The sequence below is a fragment of the Malaya genurostris genome, chromosome 3, assembly GCF_030247185.1.
Source record: "Malaya genurostris strain Urasoe2022 chromosome 3, Malgen_1.1, whole genome shotgun sequence".
Classification (NCBI taxonomy): domain Eukaryota; kingdom Metazoa; phylum Arthropoda; class Insecta; order Diptera; family Culicidae; genus Malaya; species Malaya genurostris.
This window is the reverse complement of record NC_080572.1, coordinates 124512541-124536634: the sequence shown is the minus strand read 5'-3', so window position 1 is coordinate 124536634 and position 24094 is coordinate 124512541. Positions and strand designations below refer to the sequence as shown.

At 40.0% G+C, this 24094-nt stretch overlaps 1 protein-coding gene and 1 pseudogene across 3 annotated transcripts in view; both read left to right on the top strand.

The window, feature by feature from the left end:
* The window catches only part of LOC131437864 (uncharacterized), a 120419-nt gene that overhangs the window by 14346 nt on the left and 81979 nt on the right, over positions 1–24094 (top strand). The window lies entirely within an intron of this gene.
* Positions 2655–2817, top strand: LOC131439718 (U4 spliceosomal RNA; annotated as a pseudogene).

Sequence of the window (24094 nt, the reverse complement as noted above, 5' to 3'; positions counted from 1 at the left end):
ATATAAGACGAAAATATACGAAGTAATATGCTATGATACATTATATAACAGTTGATGTCGAAGTGTAAGTTATGCTCTTCTTTCGTCGCAGTACTGCAGAAAATATAATATTTCTTTTTTAATAAAAATAATAATAATAATAACAATATATAATACAATGTAATATAATTCAATTCAATATATAACAAATAATGCAACAAACAACAGAACCACATGTTTCTATATACTGTGATAAGTATTCACTTTAGGATGGGCTTCAACCTACAAGGCATTTCGCACCCTCTCATTCTGTGACAAACGCTGAAGGCAATAGCACCTAGTCGACGCCGTTCTATTGACCAAATGTCATCATAGACGCTCGGGGAGGCATGAGATAGGAACTTGCGAGGACTTAGTAATCTCACCATTTGACGACCTCAAGTAAATTCGAATTGGCATATTCTCACAAAACTCAATTACCGGTAGAGACACCTGCGTATGAAAAATGAAACTAAGAAAAGCCACGGGTTTCGGTTTTTTTTTAATAATACGAATAGATATCATAACTAAAAATGAGCTCGACGTGTACGGGAATTGATATGAGAGTTATTAGTACATTGGAAATTGGAAGACAAGTGAAATATCTGGTTCGGTTAGTTCTTAATCGACGACCATTTTTCAGACAGAAGTGTGATGTTGAGTATCAGAATGTTTAGCAACCGAGTATCATTTAGTTTGAATACTCTACTTGCTATTTCCGGGCTTTCGAAAAATAGTATTGATGCTAGTATGATGATCCATTCTAAATAAACTTTAGTTTTTGCACAATGAATCTAAATTGACAATACCACTCAAGAGCAAAAACAAACACCTGCCAGAATTTTTTGAATGAATTGGCCCGTTTTTATCAGAACTGTTACAAGAAGTAAATTTTTCTACCGAATTGATAGCTTTTGCTGAAAGTATCATCTCTGCACGAGCAGCACCACTGCATTTCCTTTCAATTGCCAACTAATTTCGGGCATAAGGCGGAAACCACATAACGACTAATCGTCTTTTTGAAACGCTATCAATCAAATACAATCCGCGATGAAATCTAAATGCACCGCGAAATCTAAATGCACCGCGACGTCACATGATAGGAAGAATTGAATTCATCCACCAATCGGCGGTATCCCCTTTAAGTCTCATCATTCGAAGCCCAGGAAAGTAGTAAAATGCTAGTATATAGTAGTATATTGTAGTAAACGTTTCGAAGACAATATAAAAATGTTTTTCAATCATTAAGGTGAAAATATAATTAAAAAGGTTTAAAAAACGGTATTGTACGGCGAATGATCATAAACGGTTAAAATTGCTAATAAAATTAAGCAAACAAGACCGTTTGTTTAAAAATTTGAATAGATATAATCAAAGATGATATTCATGGTTTTTCCGATTGATATTTGTAATTGAAGGTCAGGAATTAAGGTATCCGTTACAGTTTACCATAATTGGAAATAATTGCATTGCAATTACTATCGAATCTCAAACAACAAAATTGTATTGAATCAGGTTTTCAAGAACATCAACATTAAGGCAAAATAAACTGAAATATACACAACCTTAAGGGAAACTCACAACTGTAATAGACATGCATTTATTTTCTTCGAGTAAGAATACATAAATGCCTCCTACTGTGTATTATCATTAGATAACGAGAGCCAGAAGCGCGGAGTGAAGTGGAGTGATGTGTCTGTGTATACTGTTACCGACCGACCAACCGACCGTCACAAACCCTCTTCACATGTTCCGACCTCTCTTATTTGTGTACCGCGTACAAAGCAATGAAGTGAACCAAAGTTGAATTGAGCTGATCTTCCTCACAAAGTATGGCATCGCAAACATGGCAATATCGCATTTTTCACTTTTCCCTCTACCTTCCCCTCTCGTGGTTGAACACCATCTTCCTTGAGCGCTTAGCCGCAGAGATATTATTTATAGCGAACGTTGGTGAATATGTATGTCGATATACAGGCATTAGTTCATTCAAAAGCAAATTTATACGTGTTACGGATGGAACATCGCAGACATTGGTTGTCGCCAAGTTTTTTTTTCTCAGTTCACTGTTGTATTGCTGCTCTGTTATTTGACTGCTGATGCTGTCAGAAACTTGAGAAATGAAATTTGTTCTTTCATTTCTTGTATCGATGCTGCCATTGGTCTTGAGGCGATCCTATGCAGAAAGCGAAATTGTGTCGTAATGACATTTTAGAAAAGAATATGAAAAAAGGAAACTGTTCACGAAAAGTACACAGACTGATAAATTTCAAAATGATTTTTGTACAAAAAGATACTTTCATTGTCTATTGAAAGCACTAGCTTATCATGTACATAATAATACAATATAATGCATAATACAAAATATACTGGTATTTATTTTACTAATGACGAAACCTCTGAAAAAAGTGTAATCCAATGTTTTTAAATGTTGCTATTAATAAATGAGTGCATTTGAAGTTGGAAACAAGTTTGATACTTGGAATAATGAAAAAAGGCCAATTTTGAGTGATTGTAACCAATTGTCAACATTACTGATATTATGGAATAAGTTTTCTTCTGTGTATCGTTGGCTACGGTAATAATTTTAATTGTATATTTATGTATTCCTTCATTCATTGCATCACACAAATATTAGCTTTGCGCATCGATATCGTAAAAAATTAGGTTCAACCGAGGTGCGATTATTGCTAGTTGGAAACTAAAAAAAAATCACACAAATACTGACCACATGAACGTAATTTATCATGTTTAAAGTACTGTCGTGATTTAATTTGATTTCTGGATACGACTATGTTAAGATATTCGCAGTGTTTATTACAGTAGCACATTCTTTGATTACCCGGACTATTTTCTTTTGCTTTTGGATTAATTAAAATGAAATCATTTTCACGATAAAGTCAAAGAGAAAATATTCGTGACTCTTTAAAATTATTGAAAATCCATGAAAAGAAATATTCAAAAAGTTTACTTATAGAAGAAAATAAACTGATTGGTCGATAACTAGATGTTGCTGTTGGGTTCAGATCGTGTTTAAGGATAATAATTACTGTAGCATTTTTCCATCTCTTACTGAAGTAAGCTAATGAAAAACAGTTGTTAAAAATTTTAATTAGGAGTGTAATGTTCACTTTGGAACAGTAACTCTATAGACTATGCTACTAGCCACATTCGCTTATTGTCTCAAATGGTATTTGGGAAGAGTATTTTACCGTACGAGAAAAAATAATTATATTTCATGCTTTAATGTAAATGCAGTTACTCTTTCGCATATATTCAAGGAAGCAATTGTTCACTTTCAGAGGTCGCTAATGTGTTTGATTACTACTACATTCTTAAAAACTACGACCGTTTCGAAATATCTAGCTAATAATGCATTTTTTTATAGAATTCAATCTCTTTTTCCTTTCGAAAAGATCAGAGAACTATCATTCTTTAACAAAGAACTGTTGTTCACTCATTTCTCTAGAAAACTAATTCTTTTGAACTGTTCGAGAACGGATGTCTACTGTCGCGAAATGATACTAGAGCAGTCTCATTTACTTGGTGGATACTGTACTGTGCTCCATGCAGAAATCTGGGATTCTGTGTGGGATACAATCAGCAATTCAGCAGAGAATCTGTGGTAAACGAATTTATTTTTGTTCCAACTGTCAGGCAGCTTCAACGGCCCTTAATTCGAATGATTTACGATCGAATCCAGTAATCGCATGTCGAACTCCAATCGAAGACCTCAGCATTTTAAATGCTGTTCACTTTTTTCGAATACCCGGCCATTCTGGTATTACTCGAAATTAATGGGCTGATGAGTCGTCTAGAGCTGGTGCAACGAATTATTTCGTTGGATCTAAACCAGCTTTACAACTGTCAATTAGTTAGATAAAGTACAAGAATTGTTTTTGGACTACATTCAAACATGCCAGCTACTGGAGAATCTTGCAAACTGACAAACGTATTTTGACTAGATTTGAATCTGAAAATGTCAAAATGTCTACTGCTCATTTACGTATTTAGCAGGGTCGCGCGAAACGATATCATGTTTATTTTAGATTGTATTCAAGTTTAACTGTTTAACAAAAATCCTAAAGTGCTTAAATCCAGAGTGGCGATATCTCATCCGTGATGTTGGCAACAATTCAAAAGTTTTAATCCGAAATGTCGAATCCAGATGGGCTGCGTGAAAGGCATCGAATAACTCATCATGTTATACTCGTTCGCTATACTTGGTTTGGAGTAGGATCACTGTAGGAGAGAGAAAGAGAGGATACTAGATTTGCACGTTTTTGGCTTTTAAGAAGTTATAGAGGTAGGTCGTGCAAAGGAAATCTCGAGTTTCGAAAACGTCACGGACTGGTACATAAGGTAGACCACTTCGGGCCCGAAGGGAATCAATTAGCTAGAGTCCTGGACATAAGCCTTGACATTGTGAGAATGCAGTTTTTGTCGATACCTGCGGTTTAATGGAATTTAAATACCGTCCTAGACTTCCATAATTCCAGGAGGTTTGCCAGCTGACGAGTGTCACTTGATGAGAACGACTTAAAAATTCATTGAAGTAAATTGGGCTTTCATATGTTTCACCTTGTAATGCACCCACCTTGGTCAGTGAATCCGCTATCTCATTGCCCCTTACGGAACAATGCGGTGGGACCCAAACCAAGGTAAACTGGTATGATAAAGCACTGAGTTGATAAAGCAGATAAAGCACTCAGTTGTTCCCGTATTTCCCGGCGTATATTACGGCGAGCACTTCCCAGACTTCACTGCGCGAAGATCCTCAAAAGAGCCGAGACTGCCCGATACAATGAAGTAATGATCTATGGGCAGTGTCAATTATTTCAAGGGTATACTGAATTGCAGTTAGTTCTGCGACATAAACTGAAGCTGGAGCACTGAGTTTGGAGGAGGTAGTGAAGTTTTCATTGAATATACCAAAGACAGTGGACGAGAAAAATGTGCTTTCAAAATTCGAATTTAGGGATTCAGTATTGGTAGGTCGACGTGTATCAAGGACCTTGGCGTTTTTCTTGACAAACATCCAAGCAACACACCAGCTTCTAGCTGCCTTGGATTCGTGATGAGAATGGTTAAGTATTTTACGGATGTTTACTGCGCGAAATCCCTGTAATGTTCACTCGTTCGCTCTACTCTGGAAAATTGTTCAGTTGTTTGGAACCCGTCAATGGCGTTAATAGAATCGAGTCGATTCAACGTAGATTCGTTCGATTCGTTCTTCGCCGTTTTCCTTTAACTAATCCTCATCAGCTACCGAGCTATGAAAGTCGCGGATTTAATGTTAGCAGATGTTTTGAACGATCGGATTAACTGTCCCACTTTGCTATGTGAAGTCAATATCAATGTTCATCCTCGAGCTCTCCGCAACTTTGTTTTTCTTTACGCCGCAACAACTATGTGATAAACAATGCCATGATCTGCTTACATTGGTCATTCAATCGAGTGTCATCTGGGTTCGACTTCAATCTTTCACGGTATAAAACAAGGGCCAACTTCTTACTTAGTATTAGAATTAATCATTGGGACCATATTGTGTCAGTTGATTTTACAATAAATAAACTTGAAAAAATAAATAAATAATCTAGATGACCACGCCCACTAAGGCCACTGTAGCAATGTTAGTTCAACACTTGTTGCAACTAGCGACCGAGGAATTTTTTGCATCAGGATTTATGTGTTAGGTAAAAGGATCTAATCCCCACACGCGATGTTCGTAAGCTCGTGTGTAACAGACCCTAAAACGAATCAAATATGTAAATATATCGACTCACGACGATGCTTAAGTTCGCGATATTTAAATGATGTTATATGCATCAGGTACAGTTAAAATTCTCAGAACGATCGTTTTGAAACGAACAGAATATCCAATCGTACCTCGAAATTCGATATCAAGAACAATTATTTAAAATTTCTTACGAAATGTTGATTTTTAAACAATCTTTAGGTAGTTGGTTACCGAGAGAGAAATATGGAGTTATTTTAATTGCCAATTGATTTTGAACTGAAGTGCTATGCTAATGATGAGAATATGAAGTGTGTGACATTTATGTTCTCTAGCTACTTTCATCCTAACAGTTCCAAGATTTTTTGAGTTTGTCTTGTCCTGATCTATCAAGTCATAACCTAGGTATCACAGTAAACGCCCATACAATTCACCTATTTCAACTAAAAATATCTAAGACAACCAAGGCGTCTGAACCAAAATGAATTCGGACGTGACCATTTGAAGGATCCGAGTCCTATTTAGACTATTAAATCAGTATTTATCCCGGACAGATTTCTAGTTGGTCAAACAATAACTAATCAAAGCATTAAAGCAGCTTGTTTAGTAAGAAGACATGTGCTAGATCAATAAAATTACGCTTATTATTCTAGTGGAACAATTTTATCACTGACGAATCGCCATATTCGAATTGAAGACAAGTAACGCGGACAAATTTTGCTCACCACCATCCAGATGGTTTTCAACATGCATTAGAAAACTAAATTCCAGGATTGTAACGGTCGCGCGGTTTTTGCTCAGAATTTGATGCGATGGCGAGGATTTCGCGCGAATTTCAAGAAACATCATTTCACATTTGTGAATCATTTGTTCGAAAAAAAAATTTTCTAAGCTTGTGAGTTTTATGAAACCCCAAAAAATTATGGATGGGCGAACGTTTCAGCAATTTTTTGAGCTAGCCGAATTGGTGAATTTACCTTGATTGAAAAAAATATACGATTCTAGCAAATGTTTTCTTTAGTAGACAATATTTCGAATTTATGCTCTCCGACCTCGAGTCGCTATTTCAGCAGAGCTGTTACCAGGAATTACAAAATATTTTCGATATATTGATTGCGTTTCCCCAGTTTATTGCGGAATCGAAAGATTTTCGCACTAAAAGATACTGATGTCTGATGGAAAATAACGTCTCAATGAAAACACATTCAATAATGCAAAAACCGTAATAAAAGGAATGTTATTTTCCGATAATATGGTCATAAATTTTGTGTGTGATCGTATTCTTAAAGCAATATTTGCACGACAGGCTTACGGAACGACGTTGGACAAGAAATGAAACAAAGAAGAAAAGTTAAAACGTTAATCAAGTGCTGGATCTGACAGGATTCTATCCGTGGTGATAAGAAATTGTTCTAATAGTTTGTTAGTTCTACTATCCAACATTTTCAATTGTTCTTTGCGTTCTGAAATTTTTCCTGGAATATTGAAGAAATCCTATGTGAACAAGGGTATAATATCCAACTACCGTGGAATTGCTGCTTTGTGCGCTTTATCGAAGCTGTTTGAAATTATAGTTTTGGATCTTATAACACATAGTTGCTCTGACTACATATCTGAGACTCAGCATGGATTCATGCTGAAGCGTTCAACTTCCACAAATTTAGTAACCTACACTCCCCTCAGTATACCTTCTTTACATGCACGTTTACAAGTAGATTTTATATACACCGATTTCGCTGCGTTCGACAAAATCAATAATCACATAGCGATCTCCAAGTTAAGTAGACTGCGATTTAACAGATCACTTATGAATTGGCATCGATCATATCTAACTGGTCATGAAATGATAGTGAAAATAGGAGACTGTGCAACCTCACCATTTGATGTTACCTCAGAAGTTCCTAAAGGAAGTCACCTTGGACCGTTTATAATTTTATTGTATCTCAACGATCTAAATATTTCGATCAAGAACGATAGTTTTATTATCGTTCCCCGATGACTTTTAAATATTTCATACAATCCAATCTGGAGCTGACTCAGAGTTCCTACAAGAATAGTTGGATAATTTAACTAATTTAACTGTATTCAAGTTTGACTGTAAGATTTCATAAACTGTTTTCAAACGCGCATCGTCTGGGTTATCTTCTGGATTCCAAGTTAAATGTTAAGGAGCACATAGAGTTTACTATCTCCAAAGCCTCTGAGCTATTAGGATTTATTTTCTGCGTTACTAAAAAAATCTAAGATGTACATTGCTTGCAAGCTCTGTATTGCGCTTTAGTTCGTTCAAGTCTCGAATATGCTGTTGTTATCTGGACATCTTATTACCCAAACGATATCCAACGCATTGAAACAGTTTAACGCATTTTTTCCGATTCGCTTTCCGACGTCTTCCATGGAGATATACTTTAAATTTTGTGGCAGACCTACTTCAGTCGCGAATCGATTGCTCCGAGCTATTGCAATTGTTACAATTAGACTATCGACGTCGAAGTCTTCGAGCCTATTTTTTTTCTTCAGATTTCCTATGTTAGAACTAATTATGAATATAATGAGTCCATTGCTGCTACCATGTGCAGCATATTTAACACATGTTTCAATTCTTTCGACTTTCATTTATTACGGAATGTTATCAAGAAATAGTTCTTCATGTTATTATCTGATTAGATTTAGGTACTAGATTTAAGCAAATGTGTAATTTGGCTGATTATGATCTCTTGATGCAAAAGATGATGAAGTTTTATGCCTGCTGGAGAGCAAGTTTGACAAAAACTAACTCCAGTGGGCTTTTTCCTGCTCCAAATATAAGAATAAAAGATGAGTAGGAAAAGAAAGACATTCAGATAAAAAAGCGACAACAGAAGACGCTATCTTAAAAAAACAAAAGCTAATCAGAAGGCGATATTTTTAAATTATATTTAAGTGGATTTTCAAGTTTTTCGGAAAGCATAACCTGCATAAAAATAGTGGTGTAATGCTTCGCTCGAATATTGCGCGTTTTAGTTTCCAACTTTGCGCGGATTTCGCGCGTTTTAGTTTTCGACTTCGCGCGGATTTCGCTCGTTTTGATTTTAGAATTTTTCGTAACAACCCCGAAATTCATAATTCAATTTAAGTTAGTAAAAGAAGTGTATAAAATAAGGAAAACTACAAACAATAGCTAGGCGGAACTCTTTAAGGGTCAAATGTAAACCAAGTTTACTTGTTACCAACACAAGTAAACTTGGTTTGTGCATTACATACATTTTATTCGGTACGTATGTCATAGATATATGCAGTGCAACCAGTTTATCAAAGTGGCTTGAACGATTGAGTTTAAAACAATTTTTGAAAAATAATCTATTCTCAAACTAATGTTAAGCCTTACTTTTTGGATGAAAAATCAGTTTTGATCACTTTTTCACCTACGTTTGATGGAAAACTGCTTACATTTTATGAATGTAGATTTTAATTTCCTAATAAAAAAGTTAGCAAAACTGCTTCAATGCATTTGTAGTAGATTGCGCTACACAAAATAAACAAAACTGAATATTTTCTGTTAAAAACGCAGTTTCCGGAAGAATAAATAGTTTTTCAATAACCTTCCATATCCATTGCCTTTCGCGTGATAAATTACAGGTTCCTATTTTGCGAGATTACTAATAGAAGGTACGTAAATCTTTTTTTCGCAATAATTTCTGCAAGAGAAAATTCATATAGGAATGTGTTCGTTGCTAATAAAAATATGTTAGTGGAAGTAAGCTGAAACTTACGAAAATTTTCTCGAGCAGTTTCAGAAAAACGGAAGAGTTTTAGACTAAGATTTTCGCTTTTCTTGAATTGCAATTCTATGGAGAATAAACTTATTTGTTTATTTGGAAGATTTATTGATTAAAATCAGGAAAAGAAGCGTCGGAATTTGTTTTTACGCGCACATTGCTGACATTACTTGTACGCTTGCAACGTGTCTTGCTCCTTAATGAAAACGTCACTGATAAATGACCATATGAGAATAAGCGATGAGAAACGCGTATGAATTGAGCTCACGACAATCTATAGTGTTGAAGAAAGAAAAATAACATGAAAATAGAATATTTCTTTTTTCAGATTGGACTATTTTTGAAAGCCTGTTCAGATGGAATAGATAAGAAAAAATTTGCCTCGAAACATTAAGAATATAAAAACACTTTGTTGAACGAAGTGATAGATGAGTTGTAAAAAAAAGTTCTGATCACTGAAAGTAGGATTAGAGAAATTCCTGCAGTTGTGGCTTTTTACGACAAGAAACCCAGCGGATCTACTTTCGGTAACATTTTTTCTGCCGTCGGATTCCACACGGCCTCTAGACTGGTCCCTTATTCGAAAAAATACATAAAATAAGAAGCTGCTGGTTTTCGTTGGCTTTCACGATATGGAAATAGTAATCCAATACAACAATGCACAATGGTTTGAAACGGGAAATTAGCGTGACAAAAATATTTTCACTATTAAATATTAGTTTTTTGTAGTTGGTGTCTTCACAAAAGTTGTTTGTTATCAAATGGTGCTCCTTTTGATATAAAGTATTACTAGGGTGGTCCTTATTTAGATTGAAATATGAAATCTAACTTTCTTAATTGAGCTCAAAAATGATTTTATTGTACAATAAAGTTGTAGGAAATTTTATTTTGAGCAACTTTGCTGAAAAAAGCACCTCTCTAGCTTTTCATTTGACCGAGTTACATCAATTGTCTCGGGTAAGAGTAGGGTGGCTCCCGAAAAATCGTTTTTTTTTTCTAACTTTTTTGTAAAACGTTCTATGGAAAAGTTGTCTTCAGAAGAGTTGTTGAAATAAATATTGCGCATAATACTGCTGAGTCAAGTTTTTTCATATGAGCTACCAGTAAAAAGTTATGATTGTTTTTTCATCAAAAACTAGTCAACCTTCAAATATCAAAATTCATTAGATGCCAGATCGATAAAAATGTATCCTATGCAGCTACTGAAAGTTCATAATATAAGTAAACATTCAAGAGAAAATTGGGAGGGTGTTTTTCTTTTAACTTATTTAAATTAGTCTTAAAAATACCTTGAAAAAACTCAAAAACATTGCATAACTCCTAAACGCCTTAACGTATCAACATACTTCCTTCAGCAAAATAATAGTATCAAGTTAGCCCTACAAGTGTTCCATACATTATCCATTCGAGAAATGAGACACACAAAAACTACAGCCGAAAATAGCTATTTTCGGCTGTAGTTTTTGTGTGTCTCATTTCTCGAATATACAATGTATGGAACACTTGTAGGGCTAACTTAATACTATTATTTTGCTGAAGGAAGTATGTTAAAACGTTAAGGCGTTTAAGAGTTATGCAATGTTTTTGAGTTTTTTCAAGGTATTTTTAAGACTAATTTAAATAAGTTAAAAGAAAAACACCCTCCCAATTTTCTCTTGAATGTTTACTTATATTATGAACTTTCAGTAGCTGCATAGGATACATTTTTATCGATCTGGCATCTAATGAATTTTGATATTTGAAGGTTGACTAGTTTTTGATGAAAAAACAATCATAACTTTTTACTGGTAGCTCATATGAAAAAACTTTACTCAGCAGAATTATGCGCAATATTTATTTCAACAACTCTTCTGAAGACAACTTTTCCATAGAACGTTTCACAAAAAAGTTAGAACAAAAAAATCGATTTTTCGGGAGCCACCCTACTCTTACCCGAGACAATTGATGTAACTCGGTCAAATGAAAAGCTAGAGAGGTGCTTTTTTCAGCAAAGTTGCTCGAAATAAAATTTCCTACAACTTTATTGTACAATAAAATCATTTTTGAGCTCAATTAAGAAAGTTAGATTTCAGATTTCAATCTAAATAAGGACCACCCTAGTAATATTTCATATCAAAAGGAGTGCCATTTGATAACAAACAACTTTTGTGAAGACACTAACTACAAAAAAATAATATTTAATAGTGAAAATATTTTTGTCACGCTAATTTCCTGTTTCAAACCATTGTGCAATGGTTGGCTGGTCGGTTGACGTTAGATTTTCATAAGCAGAAGCAGTGCATAACTCATTAACCGCTAGCTTTTAGTTAGAAAAGTTAGTAGAATTGGTACCCTTTAGAAAACAATTTGTTCATTATTTCAAATGAAAAAAAATATTTGCCTCATATAGAAAGGCATATACCATTCGCCTCAGCTCGAAGGACTGAGCAAATGTCAGTCTCTCTCTCTCTCTCTCTCTCTCTCTCTCTCTCTCTCTCTCTCTCTCTCTCTCTCTCTCTCTCTCTCTCTCTCTCTCTCTCTCTCTCTCTCTCTGCGTGTGTGTGTGTGTGTGTGTGTGTGTGTGTGTGTGTGTGTGTGTGTGTGTGTGTGTGTGTGTGTGTGTGTGTGTGTGTGTGTGTGTGTGTGTGTGTGACAAATTATGTCACTCGATTTTCTCAGAGATGGCTGAACCGATTTTCACAAACTCAGATTCTTCGCTATTAAATTTTATCCCGATCCGACTTCCGAGATGTTGATTGCATTACGCTCCAAACATCCGAGGTTTGGAGAGGCCGATAGTGCTTAACTGAGCTCTGTTTTATGTTTCGTTTTCATACTACCGGCCCTTATTAACAGTGTGAAATGGAAATTAAGTGAAGTGAACGTATCCCAATTGGGTTTCACACGTTGACATCAAACGAACGGTAAATCTGGTCCATCTTAGACGTTTATTGATGGTTTGTGTACCATGAAATACTGTAGAATGAGATAGAATATTATAGAATAGAATAAAATAATACAGACTGAACAAATGAGCAAACCACTGATAGCTGCCAACTATGTTCATCCAGTTCATTTTGTGCGGTTTTGTCGTTTTCATGTGAGACCTGATGGGTCAGATGATCTGTGAGTGAAGTGTAAGAGGAAGTGTATGCAAGAACGGTAATAAAGGCCACCGTTTCAGCTCAGGACTAACGATCGATCAATAGTAGAGATAAAAGTAGGGTAACGGTACCCTCATTTATCTCAGCTCCATTAGTCATCTCATATACGGAAACCATTAGTTAGAGTGACATCTGTTGTCTCTGTTCGATAGATTGACTTCAAAAGTAAGCTGAAATTAGGAGCATTCGCTTCGAGTTCTCGCGTCGCTATAACAACAATATTGAATAATTTTCGAACTACTTTTTCTGCGGTAGTGCTTCACAATTCCGAAGCAAAGATATTGTATTCGATTTGATCACAAAGTATTAATTGGATGCTATGCAATTTCATCTATATCCGAAATTATAGGACAATTAATATCAAAACTTTGAAACTGTCACACAAAATGATGCCAAATCGGTACGCATCGGTACGTGCTGATACGGAGGAAGAAAACGCACCCGCCTTACACATAGCGTTGCCACATTAAAATTTATATTTTTCAGGTGAAAAAAAAGTAAATTTTCTAATTATTTTATTCAATTTGTTCCATTTGTTAGTGTTATAACGATGCTTTTCTATAAAAGTATACTTATTGCCTTTCTCATGTAGAAAGTTTCTGCAATCTCTTGAAAAATTGACTGGTGAAAATTGGCCCAGAGGGCTAAGTGTTCTATATCATAAATAATCATTTTAAGCGACGGTGCAAAAAGGGTAAAATTCTTCTACATTTGGCTCAAAACTGATTCAATTTGTAGGCTATATTAGTTACTAAACGAACCGACTTCGGCTGTACTGGTTCCAAGTAATGGAAACAGTGGTCAAAAACTCTAGAACGAGATTCACTCAATTTTCTCAGAGATGATTTGATCGATTCCCACAAACTTAGGCTGAAGTAAAAATCCCTATAGTCTCAAAGGTTGCTGTTTAATTCATCCGGGTCCGACTTCCGGTTCTAGATCTATAGGGCGAAGTGTGTTCAATCATTTAGTGCGACGATGCAAAATAATGAAAAATTCTAATTAACTTGACATAACTGTTTTCAAATTAAAAAGGTTATGTTAGTCTATACCCAAAGATAGTTTCTTATTTTATTAAAGATAGAAAAAAGTTTCTTGACAGAATCTTTTAGTGAAATTTTTGGGAATATAAGTAATATGAGAAAGGCATCATTACACCACTAGGTAATCTGACACTAGTACCACCTTTGGCGTACGAGCAATTAGATAAATAGACTACAGATCGAAGTTAGAAATGTGAACGCACAATTTTGTTTCAAATACATACACGAAAAAGTATTTATTCATTCAAGTTTCTTGTTTTGTAATAAGAAAATTATAGATAGGAAACTTGAGTTAGTGCGTATTCGGTACCAGATTACCAGATAACACTCAGACAGGAAAGTTATACGAGAATTTTTCTTAAAGTTACAAAGCTTTTTCCCACAAATAATTTTATCCTTACCGTACGAGGAATGCTTATACGGTTGTAGACCTACTTCGAACCCTTCATTTTTATTGCAATTTTTGTTTTTTTTCTCGTTTGAATAAGGTTTAAGTTTAAATACTGTAAAAAAATCTCTATCTGCGATTAAATTTTTCGACATTAGGTTAGGTGAAAGATTGGCAAAATTTGTGAATTTCTATCATATCTCAACATCATTGCAGTGCTGATTCCACACGCAGCCATAACCTCTTCCTTCCTTCTAAGGCCGCTTTCTCCTTTGGCAAACGAATCCGATAAAGTTGATTCTTGTTGGAACAGGTTCTACGGGTAAATAGCTGGTTGTCGTCATGTGTGTGGTTCTCTGAGCTGTCGAGTATCGAGTCGAGCTGCTGCGGGAATCCGTAGATATATGTACAACGTGGGTTTTATATACCACTTTGACTTCGCTTTGCTGGGTAGAAAAACAAGTTCTTTCCAGCTCCTGCAACACTATATCCCGTTTTCGTTGCCTTCGGTTTTCACATAAAAACTGGTCGACATCGCTTGGTACATAAAACAGGAGAGCTAGACCCACATTGGATAGAAACAGAGATACACAAGTGCTTGGTCCGACTCTCTGCACTGCCAGTAAAGAGATGTATCGATTTTTTCATTTATAGCAGAAATGAAAATTTATGTTTTATGAGTTTTTCATACTAACGAGTCGCTCTCTATTCAGAGACCGTATACAAACGTTGTTATTATGCGATGGTGAGCTGTTGTTCTGGTTTTACAGTAACTTTGTTCATCTGACGTCCTCAATTCCTGTTTTCTTTACATCATCTTATCGTTTGGATTTTGTGTTGAGATCACGCTACAACCTTGTAGATTTGTTTAAAAACGTTTTTTTAGATGAACATAGACGGAGGGATAGATACCTGATTATTAATGATTCTCATATTTTTGCATGTATGAAATTCTGTTCTCAATTCTCAAGAAATTAAAAAGTAGATATGTTTGACAATATTTGTGAATAATGATTTTTTTCAAAGATTCTTTTATATAGGGAACGGTCATAGCGTAATCGATAAGACAATCTTCTTTCACGCAACTCCGCACATAGAGTCACAATAGTATATTTTTAAATACATGAACCACTTTTAGTCGGGACGGCAATTGCAACAATTTATTACTACTTTTGTCCCGAAATAAAGCTGTCATATTATTCATCTCAATATGATTCACGGATCTGGCGTGATTGAGATCAGGTTTGATCGATTTGAAACGTTACCTTTCACCTAATAAGTATCATTGGAATTTTACTAACGGAGCAAATTTATCTTCATGTTAAAAAATTTGGCAGAAAATAATTTATTCGCATATAGTTTTTCGGTGTTTAATCAGTTCAAACATCATTATCTTGTGAATTTAATAGAATTAATTTTATTTTGAAGCCCCTCCCATGGTTGGTGGGCTTAACGGTATTGCAAACATCATCAGATACAATCAATTAGCGTTACAATTTGATAAAGATATGTGTTACAGCGTTTAGTTTCATTATTGAACTAAATAAATAGGATATGGAACGACTTGAATAAGATGTTGATTGCATTACACTCCAATATCCGGGGTTGGAGAGGCCGATAGTGCTTAACTGAGCTCTGTTTTATGTTTCATTTTCATACTACCGGCCCTTATTACCAGTGTGAAGTGGAAATTAAATGAAGAGAACGTATCCCAATTGGGTTTTACACGATGACAACAAACGAAAGGTAAATCGAGTCCATTTTTGACGTTTATTGGTGGTTTGTGTACCATGGAATACTGTGGAATGAGATAGAATATTATAGAATAAAATAATACAGACTGGACAAATGAGCTGATAGCTGACAAACGATGTTCATCCAGTTCATTTTGTGAGGTTGTGTCATTTTCGTGTGGGACCAAATGGGTGTGATGATCTGTGAGTGAAATGTAAGGGAAAGTGCATACAAGATCGGTAATAAAGGCCACCGTTTCAGCTCAGGACTAATGATCGACCAATAATAATAGAGATAAAAGTGGAGTAACGGTACCCCTTTTATCACCTCCATTAGTCATCTCATATACGAAAACCATTATTTAGAATGATATCTGTTGTCTATGTTCGATAGATTGACTTCAAGAGTAAGATGAAATTAGGAGCTTTTTTGGGTCGCTATAACAGCAGTATTGAGCAATTTTCGAACTACTTTTTCTGCAGTATTACTTCCCAGAATAGAAGCAAAGTATTCGATTTTATCATTCATTGATTAAAAGTCGAGTATTAGAATAGAAATAGTAATCCAATGTGTGTATATATGTTATTAATGTATGTATGTATGTATGTATGTATGTATGTATGTATTTATATTTTTTTTTATTCAATAATATAATATAATTTTAAGGCACACTGCTTAAGCTTCAAGATGCTAAGGGTAATTTCTAATCTTAATTAACGACTTTTTTTTTTTTTTTTTTTTTTATATCGTTTATTTATACCCGGTTTTAACCTAGTTGCGGTCGTTCACCGGGTTTGTATCGTAATGGGGGGGGGGGGGGGGGGGGGTCTCAGTGGGGTGAGGGGGAAAATGGTTTGGGGGGAATTGGAGGTGGTGTATGTCTTGACAAATCTTTAAAATACATATCATGTTTAGGTTATGCCTTATGGTGGCGCGATATGGGTCGAGGTGTGGAAGCACTAGTGTTCTAAAAACCGCAGACTGGATCCGTTTGATTCGTGGTGACTCTCTGCGTTGCTCCGGCTGTCGGCCGCGGGGAACATCCCCGGGGCCCGCCCCGGCGGATGGCCGCTTTTTGGTTTTGGCGTTGTTCGTGAAATGATATAGATGATACAGTAATATTAGAATTTGTAATTTAGAAATATAGGAGGGATGGTTAATTTTGGTGGGGGTGGGTGTATCTGGTGGTGGGTGGGGGTGAGGAGAGGTGTTCCTCTGCAGATGTTAGTTCGCTGTCCTGGGTTAAGATCTTATTAGTTCTGCGTCATAGATGGTGGAACCGTACCTTGAAGACCGGGCGGATGTTAGAGATCCGGCGTAAATTTGGAGTTGCGGAGGCGGTGTCTATTTGTGGCCGAATTTAGGACAGGAATCGTTTTTTGGTGATTGGTTGTGGAGGGGGGTAGTTTTGGGTTAGGTTGCGGGGGGAGTTTGGTTAGGCGGTGGGAATAGGGTTTTGGGTTAAGGCAATGGGTTTGTGATACGAGAGGTAATAGGTGTTTGGGAGGAGATCTGTCGGGCAAGAGTCCGGGTTGCTATCCTGTTGAACTGATGTGTGTGATTGTCATGGGAGAGTTATGATAGGAGTTGTTCGATGGGTTATATGGAGTTGAAGATATTGCCTTTTTTGAGAAGGAGGATTAGGGATGTCTCTGCTACGGAATCATTCGAGAGGATGTTTCTGATGGAGGTGCTCATGTTATGCTGTACTCGGAGGTTTTGAAATTCCGGACAGTTAGTTAAGATGTGCTCTACTGTAAGCTGGATGTTACAGGAGGAGCACATTGGTGGGGGTTGCCTAGAGATATAGTGAATGTGGGTGATGCGAGTATGACCAGTCCGTAGCCGAGACAGTACTCGCTGTTCCCGGCGGTCAGGGCGATCTGTCCATTTTTCCAGATCGCCCTTTATCTTGGGCAGCAGGCCGTCGGACGCTCTCCAGTGTTGTACAAAGTGGTTGGTGAGTTTGGCCCTGAGATCCGTCAATATGTCGGCTGAAGGGACCTCAGATGCCGTCCGGCGACTTTTCCTACCTCTAGCCGCTAGTGTATCCGCATTTTCATTGCCCGGGATCCCGCTGTGTCCAGGGATCCAGCAAACCGTGACATTACTGCCACAGTATGTCTCAATCGCCTGGACAAAGGGGTGCCTGGATCCTCCTGTCTCGAGAGCGGTGATTACCGCTAAGGAGTCCGAGAGGATCACGGCATTAGACCCCGGGGGGATGATTCTTATACACTCGAATATGGCGGCTGCTTCCGCCGAGAACACCGAGCAGATGGGGTTTAGGCTGCGGTGAATGGAGGTGTTAGGCCCCCAGACACCGAGCCCGGTGCCAGAGTTTGTCCGTGAGCCGTCCGTGTAGAATAAGGCTGAACCTTTGAACTTGTCGGATGTGATTTGGTTGAAACATCGTTTTGCAACTGCTGGTAGTGGTTTGGCTCCTAGGGAGAGTGCCAATGAAGTGTCGATTCTGGGGAGATCCTGTTGGTACCAGGGTTTCTTCCAGACTCGGTGAAGGCGAGCCAGTTTAGGAAGTCTTTGTCCGGTGAATTCTTGGTACAAAGATTTGGTTATTTCCAGTAATGTGCAGTTGTTTCCCGATGTTCTCTCCAGGTAACCCATGGCTCTGCGTACGATTGTCCAAGCCAAGTGCCATCTGAAAGGTAATTGGCCCGACTCTACGCACGCCGCCATTGCTGGGGTACTTGGGAGTAGGTTTGAGGTTAGTCTAACGGCCCTGTTGTAGGTAGGACTGAGAAGTTTTGTGAGGTTGGCTCTGCCTATGGCCGTTGCCTCTAAGCCGTAAAATAGCCTACTCCATATTAGGGCCTTGGCTATGTTAATTCCCTGGTGACGATTCCATTTGGGATGACCGGAGCAGATGGACCGAATAAGGTTCAATCTGGACTCGCAATCTTTCTTAATTTGGCCAAAGTGGTTCGAGAAGTTTAAGTTTCGGTCGAAGGTTACGCCGATGATTTTGGGAGACTTCTTGAATGGCACTGTGATTTCTCCGATTTTTACCGGATGGTCTGTGTCCAAATGTTTTTTCCAACAGAAATGTGAGATGGTACATTTATTGGGGGCGATATTGAAGCCTACGCTATCTGCCCATTTACTGATAGCGTTCGCCGCCTGTTGGATTTTGTTACGGATTCTTTTTCTGGATTTGCCGGTGACTAGGATGATAATGTCATCGGCGTACACATAGATTCGTACCCCTTTCGGAACGTGTTGGAAGATGGAGTTAATTCCTACTAGAAATAAGGTAACTGCGAGTACCGAACCTTGTGGGACTCCGTTTTGTTCAGCGAATGTCCTGGATAGGGATCCACCTATACGGACTTGGAAGTTTCTGTTAGCTAGAAAGTCCTGTAAATAGGCACCCATTCGCCCCTTAATGCCCCAGTTAACCAGTTGTCGAAGGACCCCTTCCCGGTTAACTGTGTTATAGGCCTTGGCCAAATCGATCGATAAGGCGTCCACGTGTAACCCTTCGCTGATCGCTTCGTGTATAGAGTTACTCAGTGATGCGAGGTGGGTTCCTGTTCCCTTTCCTTGTCGGAAACCAAATTGCCTGTGATCTAGTAGATCGTGCTCTTCGAGAAATGTGACGAGGCGGCGGTTTACTAGCCGCTCGAGCGTTTTACCAACGCACGAGAGGAGGCTGATGGGTCTGAAGTTCTTGGCAGAGTGCAAGTCCGCGCAACCCTTGGGTATGGGAACAATATGTGCAGTTTTCCAGCTTGCTGGAATTTTTCCGGATAGCCAAATTTCATTGAATAGGTTCAGAAGGGCTCTGCGACCGGTTGGCGGAAGATGCCGGAGCATATCGTAGCTGATATTGTCCGGGCCAGTAGATTTACCTTTAGCGGAGTGTAGGGCGAAGTTAAGTTCCTCCGCGGAAAATAGGCTGTTCCAGATTTCGTTAGATCCTGGTTGGATGGACACAGGGGGGCACTGGGCGTACCGAAGTGAGTTAAGGAATGCCTTTGGTAGTGCCGTGTCGTCGGACAAGGATTTGAAGTATTGACCAAGATGATCAGCTATGATGACCGAGTTGGATGTGAAGTTGTCGTTAACTTTTAGGGCAAAGCCCTTATATCTACGTTTCCCTCCGAGGGCATTTACTCTTCTCCACAGTTCAGCTGTCGAGGAGTCTGCGGAGATGCCGCTAAGGAAGCCATTCCAGCTATCTTCTTTAGCTTTGCAAATGGCTTCCCTCGATAGGTTTCTTTGGCGACGAAATTCTTGCGCCTTTGCTTCCCTATCTGGGTGCTCTGGGGGGGTTTTCTTTAGTGCACGGAGAGCCTTTCTGCGGGCTCTGATAGCATCGGCCACTTCTGGGCACCACCAGTGGACCGCTCTTTTGGGGGGTTTTCCGCTAGTTCGTGGGATGCTATCGTTGGCTGCTCCGAGGATTATGCTCTCCAGTTCCTCCTGGGAGAGGTTAGATTCGTTTCGAATCCTTCCTTCTACGGAGGTTTCATAGCCTTTCCAATCTGCGCGCTGGTGGATCCAAAGTCGGTGTCGAGAGGTTTGGGGCCGTTGCTTATCTATCGAGATCAGTATTGGTACGTGGTCGCTGCTACCGGTATCAGCCCAGGTGGACCAACAACAGGAGCCGACAATGTCTCGCGATGCTATGGACAAGTCAATGGATGACTGACACTCCCCCCTGAAAAAGGTGGGGTTGCCGTCATTCATTATGACGGCCCCGCATTCCTCGACAGTGTGTAGGATTTCACTTCCGCGGCGGTTGTTTTTCTTTGAGCCCCATGTATGGTGGTGGGCGTTGAAGTCACCCAGAACAAGGAAAGGGGGCCGAAGCTGTTGAAGAAGTTTCTTCAACTTTTTGCCCACTTCTCTGACTTCTGCTGGGATGTAAACGCATACCACGGTACATGGGGTTGGCACTTGTATTTTGACTGCGGTGGCAATCAGGTCGGTTGTGATCGGACAGGGGGAAGAAGGTATGTCTGTCCTTACCGCAAGCCCGATCGATTGATGCAGGTTCGTTCCTGTGTCAGCACTCCAAGAGTAGCGGTGGTTTAGCCACGAAGTTGGGTTAATATTTTGGCAAAGGTGCGTCTCCTGGAGTGCTATGACTACCGGATTGTGGGTGGCTATGAGATGCTGGAGGTCACCTAAGGCGATCCTGAGGCCATTCACATTCCATTGAATGGCCAGTGTGGTCCCATTCGACAAGCCGTCAGGCTCCGAAGAGGACAAGCTCGTGTTGGCAGAAGATGGTGGATGGGGTGAGGTGAGAGAGCTGGTAGAAGACTTGGAGAGGTTGTTACTGGTGTCCGGTGGTAATTGGGGCGGGCCGTCCAAAGGAAAGGATTTTTGCTTAGCGTGTTTTCTGCAGCAAGCGGTGATTTGCCAAGAGCATCCTGGGATGGGACTAGAACAAGCCTCTCGATCCCGTGTGCATTGTCTGGCGATGTTGGCGTTACTGGACGGTTTCGTCTCCCCGTCCTGGACCCGGTGACCCACCGAAACTGGTGGGGGGGCAGGTGCAGGGGGACGGGCACGTTGAAAAGTGCTCCTTCCGCTTTGTCTGGTCCGTTGGCCAGGTTGTTGTTGGCTGGTCGAGCGGCCCGCATCCGCTTCGTCCCGGCCATCATGAGAGGGCTCGGGGGAAGTCCACCGGTCGCCCGGTGTGGGTTGAAAGGGGTAGTGAGTTTCTGTTGGGGGTGTTGGAAGGGGGTATTGTAGGTTGGTGGTGGGGACTGGGTTTGTGTTCAGTGTAGAGGGGGAGTTTGTGGGATGGGCGGGAGGCGCAGATGTTCGATTGGGCGATGCCCGGATCGGTTCGGCGCCTCTCGTCCTCTTGGGGTTTTCTTTTGTATTTACTGTGTTGTTTTTGGGGGGTAGTCCCCGTATGACAGATAAATGTTAACCTATTGCATGTGTATGTGGGTGAGGGGTACTTAATCAGAGATATCTAATGTCATGGATTCGTGGGAGTTGGTTGGGGATAGATCACGGCTGGATATGTCCATGTCTATAGAGTTTGGTGGGTTTTGGAGGTCTGTGAGTTGATGGTTCATGGTTTGGTCGAGTGTAGGGGAGTTTTCGGTGTTGATTGGAGATTTGACGTTCTTCTTCTTTTTTTTTTGTTCGCCTTCGGTCGGACCGGAGTCGACCCGCTCGAGTGATCTGCCTTTTCTTGTTTGCCTGGTGTTGTGTTGTGTTGTGTTATTGTGTTCTGTTTTGCTGTTTTGTTGTGTTGGGTTTTCGTTTTGAGGTGAAGTTGCCTTTTTCTTCTGCTGGGTTGGTTTTCGGGCGACAGTTGCGTTTGTTTGAGTCGACAAGGGAGTCTCCTTCTGGGTGGTGGTATTATTTAGTTGGTTTTTAAGCGACTGCATTTGCTGACGCATCTCGGCTATTTGTTTGCCAGCATCCTCGAGTGCCACGCGTAATTGTTTTATTTCCGAGTCCTTGGTTTCAGATTGTTTTTGGGCACGGAGGGAAAGGACCTCGGCCTTGAGAAGCGCGATTGTCCTGTCCTTCTCGTCGCCCCCCGGGGTCAAACGGTTTTGTACCTTATCGGCATATGAGGATTCGGGCTTACTTTGCCTCATTAGAGCACGAGCTTCCGGGAAGGAGAGTCCCCTGTCGATTTTTAGCCTTACGATCGCTTCCTCTTCCATCCATTTTGTGCATTTACGGTCGCGGGTGGGGTGATCGCCGCCGCAGTTCACGCATCTGTGGGGGTTCAGGCACGGTGTTCCTTCGATGATTTCATGAGGAGTGCCACAAGTTAAGCATGTGCGTTGGTTGGGGCAAAAGCGACTACCGTGCCCGAACCGCCCGCATTGGTAGCAGATCATTGGAGACGGGTAATACGGTCGTGTGGCCGTCCGGATCAGACCGATTTTTACGTGCGTGGGGCGAACGGAACCAGAAAAAGAAAGTACTAATAGTGGGGTGTTAGAAACGACCCCGTCCTTCCTCTTGGTTATCCGCCGAACAGCACAAACGTCCTGTTCTCGGAGTTCCTCCAAGAGGGCGTCTTCACTCCAGTCAATAGTGTCCCGGTCATATATCAATCCCTGGACAATATTGAGCGTGGGGTGGGGGACGACTTCAACCCTTTGGCCATCAATTAGCTCGTTTAATCGTAGCAGAGCATCCAGGGTTTTTCGCGACGTCGTTCGAATCACATATCGAGTACCACGGGCCTCTTTTGTGGCCGTGATCGTTTTTAATGGATCAAAACCCAGGATTCTCTGCACTGATTTGGCAATGACGAAAGGGTTGGGGGGCAGACGCGCCTCCGCCGCTCCTTCCTGATTGATTGCACGCAGGACTAAAGTTTGTCGATCAATTTCGTCCCCAGAATTCATAAACTCAGGGAGACGACTACTCTTCGCGAGGGGGGGGTATTCTTCGGGGGTTCGACGTGGTAAGGCTCCTGACTTCGAGCCGGAGGCTATCGCCCCGTCCGGAGGGTCAGGTCCCGTCATTTTGAGGGGGAAAGAGGTAAAGGGGGGGGGGTGGTTTGTGTTGTTGATATATCGGTTTGGGACAATTTACAATCGGAAAAATAAAAATACAAATAAAATAAATTAAAAAAGCAAAGAGGTAGACTCACTTAGGAGTTCCCAGTAAACACTCGTCTGTTACAGGCTCGGCAGAAGCCGGGCTGGTCCGGCCGGCGGGTAGAACAGACGCCTTCGGGATCCAGCGAAGACCGGTATCCACGTGATCGGGACAGACACTGCTATCACGACCGTTAATCCGGTGGTCGGGTGAGTGACGGAATTCTACTACTATACTATAGAATTCTACTACTACTACGTTTTAACACTGCCGCTATTGCTGTCTATGCAGCTTCTCACATACACTGCCGTCTATGCGGCTTCACTTTAGCCTTACAAAGCACTACGCGTCCATGTAGTCTCGTCTCAAAAAGGCTGTGCCGGGTGGCTAGACCCGTGCCCCGGAGCAAACCAGTATGGCGGCCCGGAGCACGTGGTTTACGGTTGTACACTATTTACTTCCAAATCTCGCTGATATCAACGGTGGATCGGATGGTTTTGTCACTAACGTGAATGCTAACCGTAAGCACGCACGAAACGAAACGGGTTGAATCAAAAGGTACCGTCGGTCGGTGGGAAAAGTTTGCTTCGAATTCTCACACGCGGCGGGTATATGGGCTGATCTACCGAAACTTTCACTCAGTGGAGCGAGAGAAAGACACGACCGATAAGCTCGACTGTTCGAACAGAACTGAATTAACGACTAATTTAAAACTAGAA